At 44.8% G+C, this 20,476-nt stretch overlaps 1 protein-coding gene across 1 annotated transcript in view; it reads left to right on the forward strand.

Moving 5' to 3' along the window:
- The first annotated feature begins 13,252 nt into the window (after positions 1–13,252).
- The window catches only part of MFAP3L (microfibril associated protein 3 like), a 36,645-nt gene continuing 29,421 nt past the window's right edge, over positions 13,253–20,476 (forward strand). Inside the window, exon 1 of the mRNA XM_021698789.2 lies at positions 13,253–13,373. The gene's annotated coding sequence lies outside the window, so the exon portion shown is untranslated. The remainder of the gene's footprint in view (positions 13,374–20,476) is intronic.

A 20,476-nucleotide genomic window follows, 5' to 3' on the forward strand; every position in this document is an offset into this window, starting at 1 on the left:
AGGTGACAGAACTTCTAAAAGAGACAGAAAAAACTATAAGAGCCAAATATATAACAGAAGAACAAGGAGAGGCTAAAAATAGGAGAAATAAAAATGAATTGAGTGAATCATTTTTTTCTATGAAATAAGCATTCAAGCACTACAACTCCTTACAAATTTTTTTACACAGAGAACTGCAATTCCAGAAAAGAGGCAGGGGTGGGGGATGACTGACAACATTTAAAATTTGTAACAAATTGATTTTTTAGAAAATTTTTAAAGAAAACAAACAGAATCCAAGAATTTCAGTGAGAGCAAATGATCATAGACCTTTTCAGTAAGAGATGTTTTGAATTATCTTAAAGAGTCTCAAAATAAACAAACAAAAAACCAGAACCATTTCTTCGAAAAACGAACATATGGTACAGTTGCATTCAAAACCCAATCCCATGCAAACCACATTCAAACTGCATGGCAACACAGCCGCCCTCTCCCGAAAGATTAATCATTTAATTGCATCCTTACAAAAAATAAAACTTCTCAGGCCCTCATGCTAGCAGCACATTGCATTAGCGTGACACTAATGTTGGCCGCCTCTGAAATTGTCACTCATTTGCCCTGCTGTAAGCTGATTCTTCCATATAAGGAGACATGAGTCAGCGTAAGACTATTACACTGAAGGATGACACAATGTTCTAGACAAACGTTTTCTGGAAATACATGGTCTTAGCTCTGGTTACTATAACAAAATACGATAGTCTAGGCAATTTAAACAACAGACATTTATTGCTCACAATCTGGCAGCTAGAAGTCTGAGACCAGGGTGCCAACACGGTCAGGTTCTGGTAAGAGTTTCTTCCTGGCTGCAGAAGACTGCCTTCTGGCTGTGTCCTCCCATGGCAAGGAGAAAGATCTTCTTGAGTCTCTTCTTGTAAAAGCGCTAATCCCAGCAGGACCCTACCTTTAGGACCTAACTACTTTCTAACCCCACTCCTAACACCATCACGTTGGGGGTTAGGGTTTCAACATATGAATCTGGGGAGGACATAACTCAGTCCATAGCACACACACAGGATCTATCCAGTTCTGCTCCCCTTTTGAGGTCCTCTCTCACGTAAATTACTCATCTGCGCATAGCACCCAAACCCAGCAGAACTCACCTCAGTGGGTTTTGAGCCTGTACTTTGGGCTAAGACAGTAGGGCACCTGCCACCTCAATAGCAACGGGATGCTGTGCACGTTTGTGTATAGAGCTTCTCGGCCACAGGTAAACACCATAGGCAGTCAGCACTTTTTTTTTTTAAAGAGAAAGGAGGCATTTTTTTTTTTTAAAGATTTTATTTATTTATTTGACAGAGAGAGAGAGAGACAGCACAAGTAGGCAGAGTGGCAGGCAGAGGGAGAGGGAGAAGCAGGCTTCCCGCTGAGCAGGGAGCCCGATGCGGGGCTCGATCCCAGGACCCTGGGATCATGACCTGAGCCGAAGGCAGCCGCTTAGCCGACTGAGCCACCCAGGCGCCCCCAGTCAGCACTTTCTTACACCAGATCACAAGCACTCAAAGGAAGGATCAGTACACACATTTTGTAAATGAGGTGGAACTCGCGTGGTAGGTAGGCTACACGGCTGGGAGGAAAGTAGCATTCGTGGCAGGCTGGCCAGAGAGGCAGGATATAGAAGACTCTTATTTCCAAGCAACTCCATCTCTGGAGGTCCAGCTACTCTGCCCCCATCGAACACCAGGCCTGTTGGAAAGGGCCTCATTACATTCCACTTTGGGCTGGAAATGTTAAGTGTAATTAAATGAGAAGAGCACAAAGATTCGTGGAGCTCATGAACTCCATGCTCTCCATCATTCAGCTTTTATCAACAATATGCCTAGTATCAGTGCTCTTGTGACCATCGTGAAACACTGGACAGACTCCTCCAAAATCCAGAACAAGGTGAAATCAAATTCCAAACATAAATGATATCTTGGTTTTCCTGGCATGCTGTAGTATGTTGTGATCTGAGACCAGTAATCAACCAATTAGGCCTTCATCAAACAGTCCAAACTGGATTAAAACCTCTCTGTGCAACCCCACTCCAATGTGGCCACAGCAACTCTCAAGTAATTTGACTGAATCAAAGAACTGCCACGGACTCCCAGTGTCCCTTCACATAACAAAACCCCTACTTATAGGGCAAAGGGCAGTGGAGTCTCTGACTTCAGCATCCGATCCCTATAAGATACAGAATATATGAATCCTTATTATATTTAATCCTCATAGTATCATGCATTCCTTAGGTATTACAGTTATAGAGATTTAATATTAAGCCAGAATGGAGCCAACCCTGTGGGCAAGCAGGAACCTTTGCAAGTCTCCCCATAGGCTCCATTCACCTGGGAATTTGATAGGTATCTTCAAAACAGATGGATCTGATGCCCAGATATTTACATAGAGAATTTCCTTTCATCCCTCCCTTTGGAAATAGGTTATATACTCAAACAGGTATGTTAAATTTTATGGTTAATGGAAGGGATTTTCTTTTTTCTTATTTAAATTCAATTAGCCACATAGAGTACATCATTAGTTTCAGATGTAGTGTTCAGTAATTTATCAGGTGCATATAATACCCAGTGCTCATCACATCACGTGCTGGAAGGCATTTTCTAGATTAAGTCTTACTATATACTAATTTTAGAACCCAACTCTACAAGAGAAGCCACCTCCCCAAGTAGCAACTTGCTTCTAACTAAATAATCATTCTTTTTTTTTCTTAAGGCAAGCAACCATTCAAAATGAAGTCATTGCCTATTCTCCATATATCTCCTTTCCTAATATAGACTAGTTTATTTGAAAACTGTATAAGTCACTATTAAGCTCATATTTTATTCAACAGATATTTAGCAAACACCCACTATGTGCAGGATAATACCCTGGATGCAGAGCCTGTAAGAACATGAGCCGTGGCCTCTATCCTCCAGAGTTTTAACTAGTTTGGGTGGATAAGAAATGCCTGTTAAATGTAGCTTGCAGGGCGCCTGGGTGGCTCAGTTGGTTAAGCGACTGCCTTCGGCTCAGGTCATGATCCTGGAGTCCCTGGATCGAGTCCCACATCGGGCTCCCTGCTCGGCGGGGAGTCTGCTTCTCCCTCTGCCCTTCCCCTCTCTCATGCTCTCTCTCTAATAAATAAATAAATAAATCTTAAAAAAAAATGTAGCTTGCACAATAAAACAGTTTTAATGTTGTACCAGATAAAAATGAAATCACTTCATTTGACGTTTAGGAAAATTTTTTAGACTGATTAAAAATGTAAAATTCATTATATTTTTACTGTTGCTGGTATTTATTCTTGCTGTAGGCCTGTCACTGAAAATTCATTCATCATGCTTAATGGTTTTATTAATCTTCCACTATAAATAACTCATGGGATAAGAGTCACTCTCCAATTTGTTTGATAGCTAACAAAAAAAAAGGCACCCTAGTTCCTTTGTAAATGAACTGTCACTATAAATTATGCAATGTCCCCAAATTGAAGACAAATCTGGCATATCTATTTTGTAATAAATTAAAAATGTATGCATTAGACTTGATTTTCCCTCTTACTGCAATATTAGTTTCACTGATCCAAAATACTACATCTAATTCATTCTCAAACTCAGGAATTATATGGCTAATTATTGTGATGACATTAAGAGCCAATCATACTGAAACTCATAAAACATTACTCAATTTACCATGCCCTCATAGGTATGCTGGTGGGCCACATCACCTTAATGTTTAGGATGACACAGCTTGATAGTTAATGCAACAAATAAAAAATAATCTCACTCTAAACTTATCAATATGCACTTACAGATATTAAAGATAATTATTCCATTAAAAAGTCGCTTCCAGGGTGTCTGGGTGGCTCAGTTGGTTAAGCGACTGCCTTCAGCTCAGGTCATGATCCTGGAGTCCCGGGATCGAGTCCCGCATCGGGCTCCCTGCTCAGCGAGGAGCCTGCTTCTCCCTCTGACCCTCCCCCCTCTCATGTACTCTCTCTCATTCTCGCTCTCTCAAATAAATAAATAAAATCTTTAAAAAAAAAAAAAAGTTGCTTCCAGTTGATAAAGAGTACGAAGTGAAGATATACAGACCCCCTTCCTAAATTCCCGTTTCCTATCACTCCATGGCCCCACCTCTAGACCTTCTAAGGAACTCACAGCTCTAACCACCACTCCAGATGGAGGTGTGGCTCTGAGGGTCCTACTGGCATTTGAGGAGCTCTGAGGAAATCCCCGAGTGATCCATTGGATGCCAGATACCTTTACTAGGACTGCGTCAGGGGTAACAGTGCCTCAGCACTAAAAACCAGCAGGTCATCAGCCTATACGCTTGGTGAAGCAGAGATGATAAGAGCAAGGGGGAGAGTCATTTCAGCCCCAACACCAGGCTTCCAGCTGGTGCCACCATAGGGAATTGGGAGATTGGGGCGGGGGGGGGGGTAGCTAAGGGAAGTGGCAGAAGACTACTAACTATATTCTTTCATCACCCTCAACCCCGATGACAGAAGACAGGGGCCAAGAAAGAGCTGGAACACGAAGCAGGACACAACGCTCCTGACCCAGGGTAACCCTGAGCACCCAGAAGACCCCCAGCACCCTGTGTTTGGACATGAGCCTCCTGGCCCCTAAGCACTGCCTGACAAGAGGGCCACTTAGACTGTGACCTTCTCCTACAGCAAGTGAGCCCCTGGTGGAGCCGGGGGCAGGCGGGGCTCTGGGGGAAGCCGGGGAGGTTGAGCAAGGGAAACCCAAGAAGGGATCTGGTAACGCAGCAGGCTCTCTGAAACTGCCAATACTACTTTCTCAGTGTCGTTTCTTTTTTTTATTTTTTTTTTTAAAGATTTTATTTATTTATTTATTTGAGAGAGAGAGAATGAGAGACAGAGAGCATGAGAGGGAGGAGGGTCAGAGGGAGAAGCAGACTCCCTGCCGAGCAGGGAGCCCGATGCGGGACTCGATCCCGGGACTCCAGGATCATGACCTGAGCCGAAGGCAGTCGCTTAACCAACTGAGCCACCCAGGCGCCCTCTCAGTGTCGTTTCTTAAAAACCCAAATGCCTTTGTAAGTAGATCTCACAAACTGAAAAAGGTGTGTTTTGGTACCACATGCTGGCATCAAAGAGCCAGTGATCCTTGAATTGTGTAACTTCCATGTTCCTGATTTGCCTGTCAGACCACATTTTTAATATTTTAGGTTAGACAACAACTACTATTTACAAGAAGCCTATGCCTGAGCCCAAATCGTATAAGAAATAAATCAATCCAACCCCTGAAGCATGTGGTCTTTGGGAACTGTCCTGGAAGTCAGGTGAACAGGAATGGGATCTGGAGGGCTACAGCCGGGCTTGCATCTGAGAAGTCTCTCAGATTTTTCCCATAATGGCTTTGGTTCCTCATTTCCCCATTAGTCTTCTCATGAGTCTTCCCATAATATTATGAAAGGGAGGCAAGTAACACTCTCAAGAAAAATAGTGTGAGGGTAAATACGGGCAAAGATAAAAGACAGAAATCCAGGTTAAGACCTTTAAAAGAAAACCACCCTAGTTCCAAAAAGAGTACACAGTGACTTCAAAATGCTGACCTTCAAGCTATAAAATGAGTGTGAGGCAGGGGGAGAAGGAGTGTGATTTTCCTATGGATGCCTATTTTGGGGCTCTTTTGTAATACTACCATCTCCAGAAATCTCTTTGGTTCTCCTGCTCTTCAGGTACCCTGAGGAATGGGGGCCCAGTGCCAGATGAATTACAAGTTGGTAAAGGGCTAAGGGATGACAGGTAGTTCTGCTCGGAGTGAACTTATTACCTACCATGTCTCTTATGGGCAATAAGCAATAGTGGGCTTTTAATGTAATTAAATGTAATATTCATGTAACAGATTCCTAAAGATGGGCTGGGTACTCCCCTTTCAAGCTTAGTCCATTTTCAATAATTAGTCCTACAGGCCAAAGCACACACACAGAATTATAAATCACTGAAATCAATCACATCAAGACAGATGTGCAGAATCCTTTTATACTCCACTCTGTTTTCTCCCTGTCATTGCAAGCCAATGCCATTATGCTTATTAATGATTCTTAGCTGTACCTCTGATCCACCTCACCCTACATTCTATACTTGTGAGCACCAAATCATAATTTCTGCTCAGTTTAAGGAAACCGGTCCATTTAGTTCATAAATATAATCACAGAATTCTTCAAGTTTTAAGGATGGTTAATTTCAAAATTAAGCCACCTTTAAAATTCCTACAAAAGCAAAAAGGAAGACTAATTGAAATTAATAGTAGAAATGCTATTATATTTAATTAATAGCTGAAATTAGAAGAGAGAACCCGTAAACCATGATGCTGAAAAAAATAGCCACAAACTATTTCTTAGAAACCTTCTTCAAAATGTTTCATGCTTTCAGCCCTATAGTGATCCACAATATTTTAGCAGCTTTCCCTTTGTGCCAGCTGACCCAAATCAGGGAGAAACATGCTGGTAACAGATCTGAAACACTTCATCAGAAAAAAAAGCAGAATCAATGTCACACAGACTGAGGCCAAAGTCTGAATGGCATTTCAGACCAGCCAAGCGCCTGATGGTATTTGTATTTTAAAACGCCTGCCTCCAAGATACTCCAACACATAGTTCTAATACCAATATCCAGCATGTAGTTGAACAAAATTTATTGGCATCTATTACAGGCCAGAAACGATACTAGATTAGACTGAAAAGACTACTAAAGAGAAGCTGCGAAGCTTATACAGGCCTGAAAAGCAGGTGTGGTCCAAATGGGAGAGACCCTATTCCCTTAGCCATATAACCAGAGTTATCTCAAACCCCCACACTGTCCCTAAGTGAAAACAACGATCCGTGAGCACACTCATCCATGGTGGAGAATGAACCAAACACTGTGGTTCCTATAATGACATGTAGAAATTGTATGTATTATTTGGGAGAGGGAGGGCGGGGATCACACTAAAGGCTAGCACACAGAACTGTGTCTTTTGCGATAGGAAAGAACAGAGTTTCAATCTGTTAGAAAACTTCCTTCCTAGGGTTGGCTCAAACCACCATTGTAACATCGTCAAAAGTACATTTCAGTACCCTCTCAGCCCTCACCTGTGGTGACAATTCACTTGTGGATGTCCAGAGTGTTCATGCTCCCCACTATGAAGCCTCTCAGGGAAGGGCCTGGGCTTTGGACCACAGCTTTATGGAAACCTAGCCTAGCAGAGGAGAAGGCCTCAAGAAAGGAAACCAGATCTCCATATAATGAGGGCCTTCTCAGCCTTCCAGTGTCCTTCAAATCCTACCAAATGAAAACCAGTTATTTTTACCTAGTGCCGGGCAAGCATCTTATTCTCCCCATTCTTGCCTCTGTAAGTCCCCTAAGCCCCCAAAAGAGCTTGTGCTCCCCCATCATCCTCATCCTCTGCCCTCCCTGCCCTAGCCACACAGAGATTTCTGGTGTTACATTTAACTATAAGCTAAAAAGAAAAAATAATAGATTTTCCTTCCCTTCCCTCTCAACACAAGTATATTTACCACTCAAAAGACAGAGGCATGAAAATCACCAGCAGAGAAATGGGCAATTCACCTCTCCGAGTTTATTTTGGGTTTCTCACTGAGCAGATTTACCAGGTTATTCCAGCTGAGGTCACAGTGATGCTGTAGATGTTCACCTGGGCTTGAGAGCCCCTCCGGCCTGAGTGCCCCTCGGGCCTGAGCAGCATTCTGACGTTGGTACTGTGACCTCCCTGTCAAGTGTCAGGGACAAAGGACTGTCCTTGTGGGACTCTTGGGGAATATGTTGACTTCCTGTGGATGTTCGCTTTCCCACTTGTTGGACAGTGATTTGTTTGTTTGATTACTTGGGTCCCCCAACACTGACCTCTGCCACCCTATGGTGGGAAAGCGGATGTTTGACCTTCCCTCCTTCCCAAGGAAATTATAAACTAAAACAAAACAAGCTATGTGCAAAACATAACTTTCCCAGAATCCAAGAGAGAAGCACCTGTGAAGTCAAGTTTTTACAAAGGGTTCCCTCTAGGACTCACCCCATCTCCCTGGGCAGCCTTTCCAGGGCTCTGTTCACACTTCTCTTACCAAGGGATGCCCTCTTCTCACCTTCCTCTGCAAATATCCATCTGCCATTCAGAAAGCCCCTACACACAGGAAAAGATTCTTGGATTCATCCCTTTTCCTGCCAATAATTCATCCCTAAATGTGACTCACCGTGTGCACAGAAGCCCTGATGGGTGGGAGGCTTGTCTGCAATGGTTATTAATGTGGCAAAGTGTCCGGGAGGGCAGGGCTTTGATGCCTTCTCCCAGGGAGGGCCAGGAAGGGCGTGACCCTTTGAGCTGGAGCTTCTGCCCCACGTGAGTTGCAGGCACGCCATCTGCGCTCCTGATTATTGCCGCTGGCTAACTGGTTAGACCACACACACATGCCCACACACCTCCAAAGGACCAACACCAGTGCTCAGTCGAAACCCATAACGAGGAAGGGAATATTTTTCTAATACTGATTCATACTTCTCAAGATGCTTCACTCTCCTTGGCCAGCGTGTCACAAGATCGTGGAGAGAAGTATTTGTTTTCTTTCATTCCTCCCCCATGCCCCTTCCTAACTGTGTCCTTTCAGACTCCCAAGAACAAGGAAAAAGCCTAATGTAGGGTCACAAGACCTCTTACTGTCCCCTTGCAGGAAGGGGGTAAGGTCAGAACTTCCACTGTCCCACCCACCCTTTGTCAAAGGAGGCTGAATTGAGGACAGAGGTGCTGGCGAATAACACGGGGCCTACGTGGTCACTGAGTAAAAATCCTTGTGTGCTTCAACACAGAGAAAAACAAGAAGCTCCCTTCCTAGGGGCTCTTCCATATTCTCCACACTCTAAAATAAGTCAAGGCTATTTAATCAGCACAAACATGGATGACACTTTTTGAAATGGACTGATACCCTTTCCACTCACATATGTCTCTCTGCCAAAGAAAACCAATTATTGGGGCTACTCGAAGTTCTGGACTAAGAGTTACTAGTTTTCCCTTTATCCATATGATACAGAGCGATGTTTCACAAATACAGTGTGTGAAATCCCCTTGAGGGCTTGTTAAAATTGCTGCCCTGGAGACCATTCTATCCAGGAGGTCTGGAAGGCGTTCCTCATCCCCTGGGGGGTTCTAAAGCAGGTGGTCATTCCCCTCCATAGTTAGCTTTAGGTGGTCCAGGCAGACAATAGGAGCTGGAAGAACTATAAAAATTATGTTCATTCCTAAAGGGTTAATCTGCTTTCCTAAGGTGCCATACTTTCAACAGAAAAAATAAAATCTATTCTAAGGACTAACTATATAATTAGAGGATAGTAACAACCCCATGGAAAAAAACACAGTGATAAAGAACAATGGAATTTGTGGATTAATTAGCAATACAATGCTGAGCTTTGTGCAGTTAGAGACTGATAATACAAGTACATCAGACTGGCTCACAACACACTTCCTGGATTTCTGAAGCTGAAGAAAATTCACTGAGTTTAAGGTCAAATCTGAGATCTTGCTTATATTACTCAAAAAAGCATAACCATTCAGCAGGTCGTATGTGATGTGGCTTTGTTCTGGTATTTTTTCTTTGCATTCTATTTACAATACTCAGGAAGAATTTTTAAAAATTAATGAGTTTTAAATATTGTATGCGTACAAATGTCAATCATTCATTTATTAAGTAAAATATTACTGAAAACTGAAAAACAAAGATACAAAGATGATTGAAACAAGCTCTTGTTGTCACACTGCCTACAATGTAATGCAGGAGTTGAAAAAAAAAATAATAAACCAAGGTTAGGTGTCAAACTGAAGAAAGTATGTGGTACATAGGTGAAGTATTCACGAGAAAGTCATCTTGAGGAGATCGCAGGGGACCAAGCTTGAACTGGACCTTGAAGGCTTATCAGTTGCCAAAGGGTGAACAAGCAGAAAGAAGAAACAAAAGAACTAAAGGAACAGGGAGGCATGAATTCGCATAGCAAGTAGCTCGGGTTGGCTAGGATATGGGACACTAGCGGACACTGGCTGGAGACTGATCTAGAGAGGGAGACGGGCCAGTTCATGCTTAAAATTTGGACTTTATCCTGAAGGCACTATGAATCCATACACTAAGGGCTTAGCAAATATACTAAAATATAATTTGCTTAGAAGGAAAAGTCTGAGGAGGCATGGAGACTGGATTGGAGGAAACACAGGGAGAGAGAGGACTCATTTGGAAGGGATAATGGGCCTGAGAGGGCAGTGCAGGTGGAGGGTCCATATGCAGAGATGTCTAACGGTAGGGTGGGCAGTGCCCAGTGGCTAGCTGGATGACAGACAAAAGGCAGATGGATGAATCGAGGATAGCATCCATATTTGTGGTATGCAGATCTGAGAAGATGGGGGTTCCAGTAACCAAGTTAGGACACATAAGTAGGAGAGCAACTACAGCTCTTGAGTTGTGTTTGGGACATATAGAGCTCAAGTTTCCTAAGGGTCACAGGAATTAAGATATTGGTAGATTACATATAAGAGTCCAAACTCAGGGAGATTTGGAGAGGAATATAACGTTTGGGGCAAAGATAATACTCAAAATATTAATAACCATTAGAGACCAATGGTCAGGCATAGACACTGACCAATGAGAATAGGTGCCTGATGGACCAGAAAGAATTGCAGCAATTAACAGCTAGCAAGACACCAACTGAACACCACCTTGGTACTGACAGTCATCGGATTGGAAGAGCAGAAGGGAAAGCAGAAGGGAAGAGGCCACAGGACAGAACACTCACAATGGGGTGGTGCAAAGGAAAAGAACCTGGAGAACGAAGATGAGAAGGCACCGTCAGAAAGACAGGAAAACTAAGAAAGGTTTATGTCATAGAAGACTGGGGACCAGGAAGCTTCAGATGGGAAGGAATGGCAGTATGGACTATTAAAGAGATGTCTTACCCATCTCTTCCCCAGACAGACTATTTGTGGTGTGGATGTCTATAGGGAACAAGAGCAGTGCTCAGGAGGTACCAGGAACCATGGAGTCTCAAAGCTGAGGGATGAGGGTGACCCAGCACAAGTTAGGGTCCAGGGGGAAACACTTAAGTTCTTCCCAGGAGTGACCTTCCACTAAAGATGGTGTCTCCAATCATGCTGAAGCTGAACCGGGGCTGGATGAGAGTGAGAGGTTGAAATGAAGCCAACCTTTAGTGACGGTATCTCCCACTATCACACCAAACGTCACTAGGCAGCTGACCCATCTGCCCATTTCCTTCCTCAGACAGAAAACAGACAAATATCCCACTGACCTGCCTGGGCTCACTGCAAGGCTCTCTCTGGGTTCTCGAGTTTATTTACCTCAAGCCTGTAAAATCTCTTCCCTGTAATCTTTCTCCACTTCAGTCTTCTCCTCTGTGACAGAGCATTAAAAGCAAATTTCCCACACCTGCTTCAAGCCTATTTAAAATAGCATGAGAGCATTCTGCTGATTCTCTGAGAATTTGAAAAAAGGTGGACAGGAGTCGCAGTGAACACAGAATTGTTGGAAGGAAAAAAAAGTAATATAATACTGTGGGAATTATTTGAAAGTGAGGACAAACATTTAATCTTTGATAAAACAAGAGAAAATTTAGGGCTCTAGTGCAAATCAAAAAAAGATTCAGGTTTCTTTAAAGATGGGCTGAAAAGTTCTTAGAGCTTAAAACGTGTTACTATTGGAGATGCCATAAAGCCAATGTTAAAATATTATTTCTAATTTTAATCTTTTAGGGAAAAATCAGGCTTTGAGTCACTTATAAGCCAGATCCCATGCACCACCCCCCCCCCCCCAACACAGGCCTGGGTAGAAGGGACCTGTCCACGTGTCGAAGCTATAGCGCAACTCGAGGACCCCGCTTCCACCCGCCTCCTGACCTTCGATGTCGTGACGAGCGAGCGCAGCTACATCAACCTTGGGCAACGAGATGCAGCCGCGTGCGGCATTCTGGCACTGTCCGGAGCATGCTCAGTCGAGTCCTGACCCACTTTGCAGGTCCGAGCTCCTGGCAGGGGGTCGGAGGTGCTACTTTGTTCCGTTTGCCAAGGACCGAGAGCAGGAGGAGAGAGGCTGGGAGTTGCTTAAAGACGCCTCTCTCCTTGTCAGCAGTCCCTGACCCGGCGGCGGAACAGGCCCAGCCTGGCATAGGAGCCACCAGGAACGTCAGAGTTGAAAGTCCACCCTTCCGGGTTTTCCCAGCAACCAAAGGAGAAGAGGGCGGTACTGGAGTAAAAGGGTCGGTATGGGGGCGTGGCCAAGGGGCGGCCCGAAAGGAGCCAGGGAGGAGGAGCCTGGTCCGGGCCCCAGAAATTTTCTCCCGCAAACCTAAAAAAAGGGGGGGTGGGGGGTCGCTGCTTACATTGCAGGACGGTGCTGCCGAAGTTCTGCAGGCGTTTTCAAAAAATCATTTTAGAATAACATAGAATAACATATCTTATTTAAAAAGCACCAGATTGTCCGTTATAGAAAACTGAGAAACTGTAACCAATCAAAAAAGAAGGAAATTAAAAATCCCTGGAACCCCACCACTCAGAAGCCACCAGTGAACATCTTGCTGTACTTTCTTGCAGCCGCTTCTGTGTGGGCTTTAGAAGTGACAGCAGAGTCACCCGGTAAGGCCTGCGAAGCTTTTGATTGTCAGGTGGCTTCACAGGTGGCCTTGGAATAGGGTAAGTCCAGAGGCTGGACGGTTAGCTCTCTCCCGAGTCCCAGGATGGAATCCTAGGAAACCTGTTCCTGGGTGTCCCTGAACAACAATGCGACGCGACGCTCAGAAAAGTTGCGCTGGAAGCCCTGGGAGCGCCCTGCTCCCCAACAATTATCAGTCACGCTGCCCAAGCATCACAGCGTCGGAAATAAGTGCCCTCGGCTCCAGCAACACCCTAGGCGTGCTTGAGCGGAGCCCCGGGGACCGAATCCCGCCCCAGAGGCTGCGCCGGCTGAATGAGGGACTCCTGGGCACACTCAGCCCGCCCCCCTCCTCTGCGGGTGGATCCCGCGGCTCTCACAGGTTCGCCCGGCGCCGCCCGCTCCGCCCCGCGCCCGTGGCTGCTGCGAAAACCCGGCGGCGACACCCCTCCCGGCCCCGCGCCTCCGCGCCGCCCGGCGAGCCGCACTGGGCATGCTCGGCACCGGCCGGCTCCGGCTGCTGTAGGTGGGAAGCTCCGCACTCCCGGCCGCCCGCGGCGCAGCCCGCATCGCTGCCCGGCGCCTGCGGAGGCAGCTCGCCCGCAGTAGGCGCTGCTGGGCGCGGGGCGTGGAGCGGCGACGGCTCGCAGGCTGGCCATGGCGAGGAGCGCAAGGCGGCCACCTGAGTGGCGTGGCGGCGTCAGGTTAGCAGGGGCGCCGGGACGGCAGGGGCGGCGGGGCGCGGGTGGCAGGGAGCCCCGCACGGGGTGGGCGGCCGGATCGCTGCGGCCGCTGGGGCCGAGGAACTTTCGGGCGCTTAGGCTGGCGGAGCCCAAGGAGGAGGCTGCGTGCTGGAGGCGCCGCGAGGTCCCAGTAGCGGGCTCCTGGGGGTCTCAGGATGCTTCGAGATCCGTGCGGGGCGGGACCCGGGGGGCCGGTGGTTTGGGGACAGCCACCTCCCAGGCTTGTGCCGTAATCTTCCTACAGCGAAGAGCGCGGTGTCTACAGTGTGATGCCTAGGAGCCTCCTAAACCTCCGGGGGGCAAGGGAACGCCAAGCAGCGGCGGGGGCCTTCGCCGGACTTCAGATCGCTAGGGTCACCGTGCCTCAGTTTCCCCGGGACGGGGGTAGGGTGTACTGTCCCGTGGCCCGGAGGCCCTGAGTTCGTGTCTGCGCCCAGAGCCGGGAGAGTGCAGCGTCCTGATGCTGCAGGAGTGCGAGAAGCTGTGGGTGCAGCAAGCCACCGCCTCGCGACTGGAGCTCTCGGAGTTTGTCGCATTTGACTCCATAGCAAGTTGACATCGAATTGCTTCATGGCATGGAATGGGGAAACGTGCTTCATCGGCTTAAAAAAACCAAAGTAATTGCAAAGCCGATTTATTTTAAGCTCGACTATTAACTTGCCTTGGCCTCCAAAAAAACTTGAGCTTGCAAGTTGCAAGATTTATAAAGCAAGCTAGCAAAAAAAAAAAAGAAGAAGAAGAAGAATGTAGGTCCATTATCTGCTCACACCGTAGAAAATAATCTATTATGGTCGAATTGTCATTGTTTTTAAGGATACTTGTTAGCAGAAAAGTTTGGTTACTGTAGCAGTCTTTATTTTGTGTTAGCTTATATTAAGAACTTGGAAATCTAGTTTTGGAGAAGCTCAGTGTTTTTTGTAAAGGTTTCTCACTTTTGCTTCTAGATGAAACATTTTTTTCAGTTGCCACTATGCTGAACATAGTAAAATTGTTCAGGATGAAATGCAAGATGGAAGAAGATTTATATTCAGAAGGGAGAATGTTAGAACGATACCGTTCCTACTGGCATTTTACTTTTACAGAAGAATGCAGTTTGTAGATCCCACTGGGGTTTCTACTGTTGATTCTTGCTAAAACATTTAGTACCATTACAACTCTTAGGATTATTGGATTTAATCGGAGCAAGGTAAACAATCCTTGTTCTAGTGGGAACCTGTTCTACCTCTCAGGCTATATCCTCAAGCCTGTTTCCGTAAGTACCACTTAGTAGGTTCAGTTGTTTTATTTATTAAGCTTATTACAAAACTTCTTGTTTGCATTCTTGACAGACCTTAAGACTTTGGAGGTGCATTGACTTTTCATTGGTTTGTGAATAGCCTTTAATGTTTGTTCTGGCCTGAGATGGCTCCAGCTCTAATTCCAGATCCTCTGAGTGATTTCCCCAGGGAGCTTTCTGCTTAGCCTATACATAACCAAGATTTAAGAACAGGAAAGGCTTAAAATGTCCAGACAACAACAGTAGCAATGACATGATAGTCTTTCTACAAATTAGGCCTGAAGTCCTCCATGTTAGCCCAGTTGGTTGGTTGGTGGTGTTCATTGCTCCTAAATGTACTTCTAACTACATTCACAGAACAATTTAGAAGTTTGGGGGAAAAAAACAAAAAAACACAAACACTGAGAAATTGCACTTCCCTTCTCTATAAAAATGCACCGAGTTTAAAGTCGGCCTTGAAGCACCGCATATATGCACAATTAATCCTGTAGAGCAAGTCTTGTGTTCTCAGGCTGCATTCCCAAGTGGCAGTCAGTAATGTCTCCCCTTAGCCTTGGCTTCTTGGTGACCTAGAGGAAGCAGCAAGGCCTAAGTGTCCCTCTTTGTGAATGTGAGGTTTAATACGGATCAGTAGGCCCCCTTTTGGATCTAAAAAAAATCTCATTTTTTCAAGATTAGGAAAAGCGGTGAAATTTAACAAACGGCATGTTTAAACACTGCTTATTGCCTCAGGAATTCCACAAAAGAATGGAGTTTCCTAAATGCAAATGACCAAAACTGACAAGATTAAGTCCAAGAGGGGTTTTACTATTGCTAATGAAGAAAAAATAGCAGAGTAGACTTTGTATTCAAATTAGGAAACAGGTGATCAATTCTTCTTTTTCTTTTCTTTTTTTTTTTAAGATTTTTATTTATTTATTTGACAGAGAGAGATACAGCGAGAGAGGGAACACAAGCAGGGGGAGTGGGAGAGGGAGAAGCAGGCCTCCTGCGGAGCAGGGAGCCAGACACGGGGCTTGGCTCCATCCCAGGGTCCTGGGATCATGACCTGAGTGGAAGGCAGACGCTTAACGACTGAGCCACCCAGGCACCCCCAATTCTTCTTTTTCTGTGCCTCTTGGGTTCTTTCAACTCAACTGCTAGGCACATAATTTTTCATTTTATTTTCATGTCTTTAGATTTCTGTACTGTATGGTGTTGGAGGTGACATTGGATATTCATAGCAAACTATTGGCCTTTAAAAATAGATCTTCCCGCATTCACGTGGCCATAATTTATTCAACCTCTCCTTTGGCTTATAATTTGAATAGTTGAGTAGTTAAGGCTATTTTAAATTTTGTTTAATTTTGAACTTTTGTTCTATTGTTTTTTTAATGAAAAACTTCCAGATACTGAAATACCAAATAAATATTGTGGCAAAGTGGCTTTTAACCTCCAACGTAGTATAGTCAGATTTGTTAGATGAGTGTCATTTTTTGGAACTCAGAAATCATTCAGATAGTATCACTTCCCTCACCTAACCAAGCACTTGGGGTGCAGCTTGCCCTTTCCAGCCATGCCTAGGAGGACACTTAAAACTGACATGTTGTGATCCATGGCAATTCACATTAAAGTTAGAAATCTTAAAAAAGAAAAGAAAAGAAATATCCTTAGATGTGAATTGTCTAAGTTTGCTATAACGCCTCCTGGAATGGTTGAAGAATTAAGGGGTTTGATTGAAAATGGGTTAAGACCAGTTAAGAGCTGTTGGAACTAGTTTCTAAGCTACACTCAAAACAGAAGCCCTGTGAATTTATGGTCTTGCCTCTGCCTCCACCTGAGGTCTTCACTCATTAAAATATCACATTCATTTTTCTTCCCCACAGTCTTTAATAGTTAGGCCCCAGGGGCTGCAGAAATGAATAAGACTTGGTGACTCAGAATCTAGTCAGAGAGACAGACTTGAGGACAAATAAACTATAGTGCAAGGTAAGTGCTCCAAGAGAGGTATTTGTACATGGGACTGGGGAGACAAGAGAAATGAGCCCCTTGGGTTGGAGGAAGAGGGGGGGCATGAAAATAGTGACATTTCCATAGGATCTTAAGGAATGCCTAAGGAATTTGGGCAGAAGTCTTCAAAGCAGAGAAGTGAACTCTCCAGGCAGAAGGAGCACCACTTTGGTAGTTAGAATAATGGCCTCCCAAAGATGTCCACTCTGGGACTTTGCAGATTGATTAAGTTGAAGATTTGGAGATGGAGAGATTATCTGGATCATTCAGTGGGCCTAGTGGAATCACGAGAGTCCATACAGGTGAAAGAGGAAAGCAGAAGTCAGTGTCAGAGTGAGGCCATGTGAAAAAGATTCAACTGCCCCTTGCTGGCTTTGAAGATAGAAGGGGGCCACAAATCAAGAATGCAGGCAGCCTCTAGAAGCTGGCAAAGGCAAGGAAACAGATGCTCTTCTAGAGCTTCCAGAAGGAACACAGCACTGCCAACTCTCCGATTAGGCTAATAAGATCCCTTTTGAACTTTTAACCCACAGAACTGAAAGATGATACATTTGTATGTTAAAGTCACTAAGTTTACGACTTAGTGTCATAGAAAGGAGCAGTAGAAAGCTAATACAACCATTATGCAAAGCAAGACTTGATATGATGGAATAATGAGCAGAGGCAGGAGAAGGAATGAAATGGTCCTTTCATTGTGATGAACTTGGTGCCATGCAAAGGGGTTTGGATTTTATCCTATTATATATGGAGAAACAATGGGAAACCAGCTAAGAATTTTTAAACAGGAACATGCAATGAAAGACTGCTGCAAGATTTATCTTCCTAAAAAAGCAATGTATGGCTACACCCCAAGTTTCATACAGCTGTTTGACAAAGAGTGTCTAGCCAGAGGTGGTCAGTGACAGAAATCTGGAACCCGCATGGTATATAATTCAGTTCTCTGAATTGATCTGAGACAGCATTTGTATACATCTGTGAAATTAATAGCTTAAGAGACTCTTATTCACAATTTGTAATAGAAGAAGGTCATAAAAAATAAAGCAGAAGGGCCAAGTCACATTTTGACTACTTTGTTTCTGCCCATTGTCCCCTTAGCAGACAGCTGCTCTGCTGGCTATGTACCATGCAGACATGACCAGAGAGCCATGAAAGCTCAAATCTAATGCAGTTAACTTGAGATGATGTGATGTCACCTGGGCCAGCTCTGACCAGTTGCTCGTAGCTTGTGGGATGTTATGGGCTTGTACAGGCTCAGCTGGGAAATGGCCAGAATCAACTAGCAGTCTTCACTATAGGCTCTGTATTTGCCAGGGTATGGATGAAAGCTATGATACTAGATGACCTAACTTCTGTAAGAAATTCAGTCATTCTTTCCAGACATATTTATTCACTCTCTCTCTGATGTTCAAGGGTTTAATTTCTGTCCTATAAAAACTTACAGTCTGGTTGAGTTGACATCTCTGAGTCTGAAAAACCTCAACTGAAGAAATCTACCTTAGTGTTACAAGAGAGGCTCTGAACTGAAACTAAACTATATGTTAGAAAAAATCGGTAAGAGAAAAATACACTTTTCAGATAGCATGGGTAAAGGAAGCCCTTGGCTGGCAAAATCTGAAACTGGAAACAGTAAGACTTGACTAAGAATCATCTTAACAAAAATAAAACTGTGTATCTACATTGTCTAGCTCCCGTTTGTATAACTTTTAAGATTTTTACCCAAATGTCCTTATAAAATGATGTAATAATTATTGTTTACCACTGTAAAGGACTAGCTCGTTGCAAACCATTCCTCTTTCCTGAATCTCCTCTGCCTTGGTCTACTGGGATATGCATCCCTAGTTCTCTCCATGCTTAGTTTATTTATTTATTTTTTTTATTGCTCTTTCCCAAAAAGAGGCTTTGTCTCTCTTTTCTCTGAGTTCTAACCTTGGTCTTCTCGTCTTGTGGTCTACTGTGTTCCTTCTGGGTGATTTCTTCTTCCTCATGATTGCATCACTAGCCCACACACCAATGTCTTCAAATCGGTATCTTCAGATAAGTTTCTCTCATCCATTCATTAGTTAATTCATCAATCCATTCAACAAATATTGATGACCTGAGAGCTTAATGGTGGGGCAGATGTGCCCAAAAATAATTGCAGGGGGAAAAATGAAGGTATGGGTAAAGATCAGTGAGAAGAGGAGTGTCCGGGGCTACCTGGGGAAGTCCTAGAGGGCTTTTGAACCAAGACTTAAAAGCCAAGTAGGGGTTTGCCAGACATGTAAGGTTAGGAAAGGCAGCATGGCCAGCTGGAGACACAGAGGTGCTGTGGGGAATGTGAGGAGGTCAGGAAAGAAGAGGGGCAGGGGAAGCTCCAGAGATGAAGTTGAAGAGGTGGATAGGAGTCAGATCATGAAGGATCATGTATGTCCTGCCAAGAATGTTACTTTCGTACTACTGACAAAGACACGGAATATGTTTTAAGTCGGATCTTTCAGAGTCAGCTGATTTCGGCAACAACCTGGTATGTGGATTGGAGGCAGGCAAGGCTAGAGGGAGGTCAGTGAGGAAGGAGTCTGGTAGAGTGGTGCCAGTCAGAGACAATGAGCACATGAAGCTGGGACAAACCAGGGGTGTGATGGCCACGTGGGCAGGGAAGGAAAGGAGGCACCAGGAGCAACTCCCATGTAATCGGATCGTCTGTGTCAGGTACTGCAGTGTGGAAGGTGCAGTCTCTCGAGGGTTCTGCTGAGTGCAAGACTTTGCAGGACCAGAGACACTGACTTCCACTGCACGTGCTTAACCAGAGGGACCTAATGCAGCAGAGGAGCGGGAAAGCCCAAACACACAGCTGTGTGTGGAGGAGGAAATCAGAATTTCCTTGCTGGGCACGTACTTTTAAGGGAGACATCAAAGAAAGAAAGAAGGAATTGATTCCCTGATGGTTCATCAGCTTCTGGGCAGAAGTATTTGGGGATGCTAGTGAGGCTGAAACGATATTGATATGGGGTAGACTTCCCTAATTCTGGATTAGAAGGTAACTGTCTTAGAGGCTGGGCTGAAGTTGACTCTTTGTAATCCATGGAGAAGAGGAAGTTTGCTGAGCAGGTATTTAAATATAATTCAAGATCTTTCCTTCCATTGAGGGTTTGAGTTGGCTGATTGTGCCAGGTAGGGTGGGAGGGAAGGCTTTGCTCCTTAAGGAAATAAATGGGTTGGAATAAAGTGCTCCAGAATTACTCCTTGACAAGTCCCACCCAGTTCAGGACTTGAGGGCCCCGGCTGGGGCTAATTCACTTCACTTTCATCGGTTTATTAAAGCAGTACCTCTCCTAGACATGCTGGGATGCATCTGTCCCAGGCTCTGTACCTTTCTGTGCCCTCTTGGAACTAGCAAGAACTCTATAATACTTGTGAAAGTGGGAACTATTCCAAGCTGACCAGTTAATTCTTCCCAGTGGCCAAGCTCCCCTGTAAAGAAGTAAGTAGATGTATGTTTAGGCATTGTGTTTTCTTAAAGATGCAAAACCCACTTTCCTTGGTCTTCAGCATGGGGAGGTATTTGAATAAAGACTGCATTAGTATTTGGCTCCAAGCTTCACCCAGGACTTTGTTCTGGGTCTTTACACCCCAGGCTGGCCATGGGATGGTTTGAACATCTAGTAACCCTTGAGATTTCTTGCTTCTCAGCTGCTAGTGCTAACTTCACTTTGTAAATTCCTGCTTCGTTACCAAAGCCAGGCACTGGGCTGCATTGCCCTTACTAATCACGCCTGTGCTTCTGCTCATGCTCTCTCCCCACCCACCTTTTTACCATTCC

This window comes from Neomonachus schauinslandi, chromosome 2 (assembly GCF_002201575.2).
Source record: "Neomonachus schauinslandi chromosome 2, ASM220157v2, whole genome shotgun sequence".
Taxonomy (NCBI): Eukaryota; Metazoa; Chordata; class Mammalia; order Carnivora; family Phocidae; genus Neomonachus; species Neomonachus schauinslandi.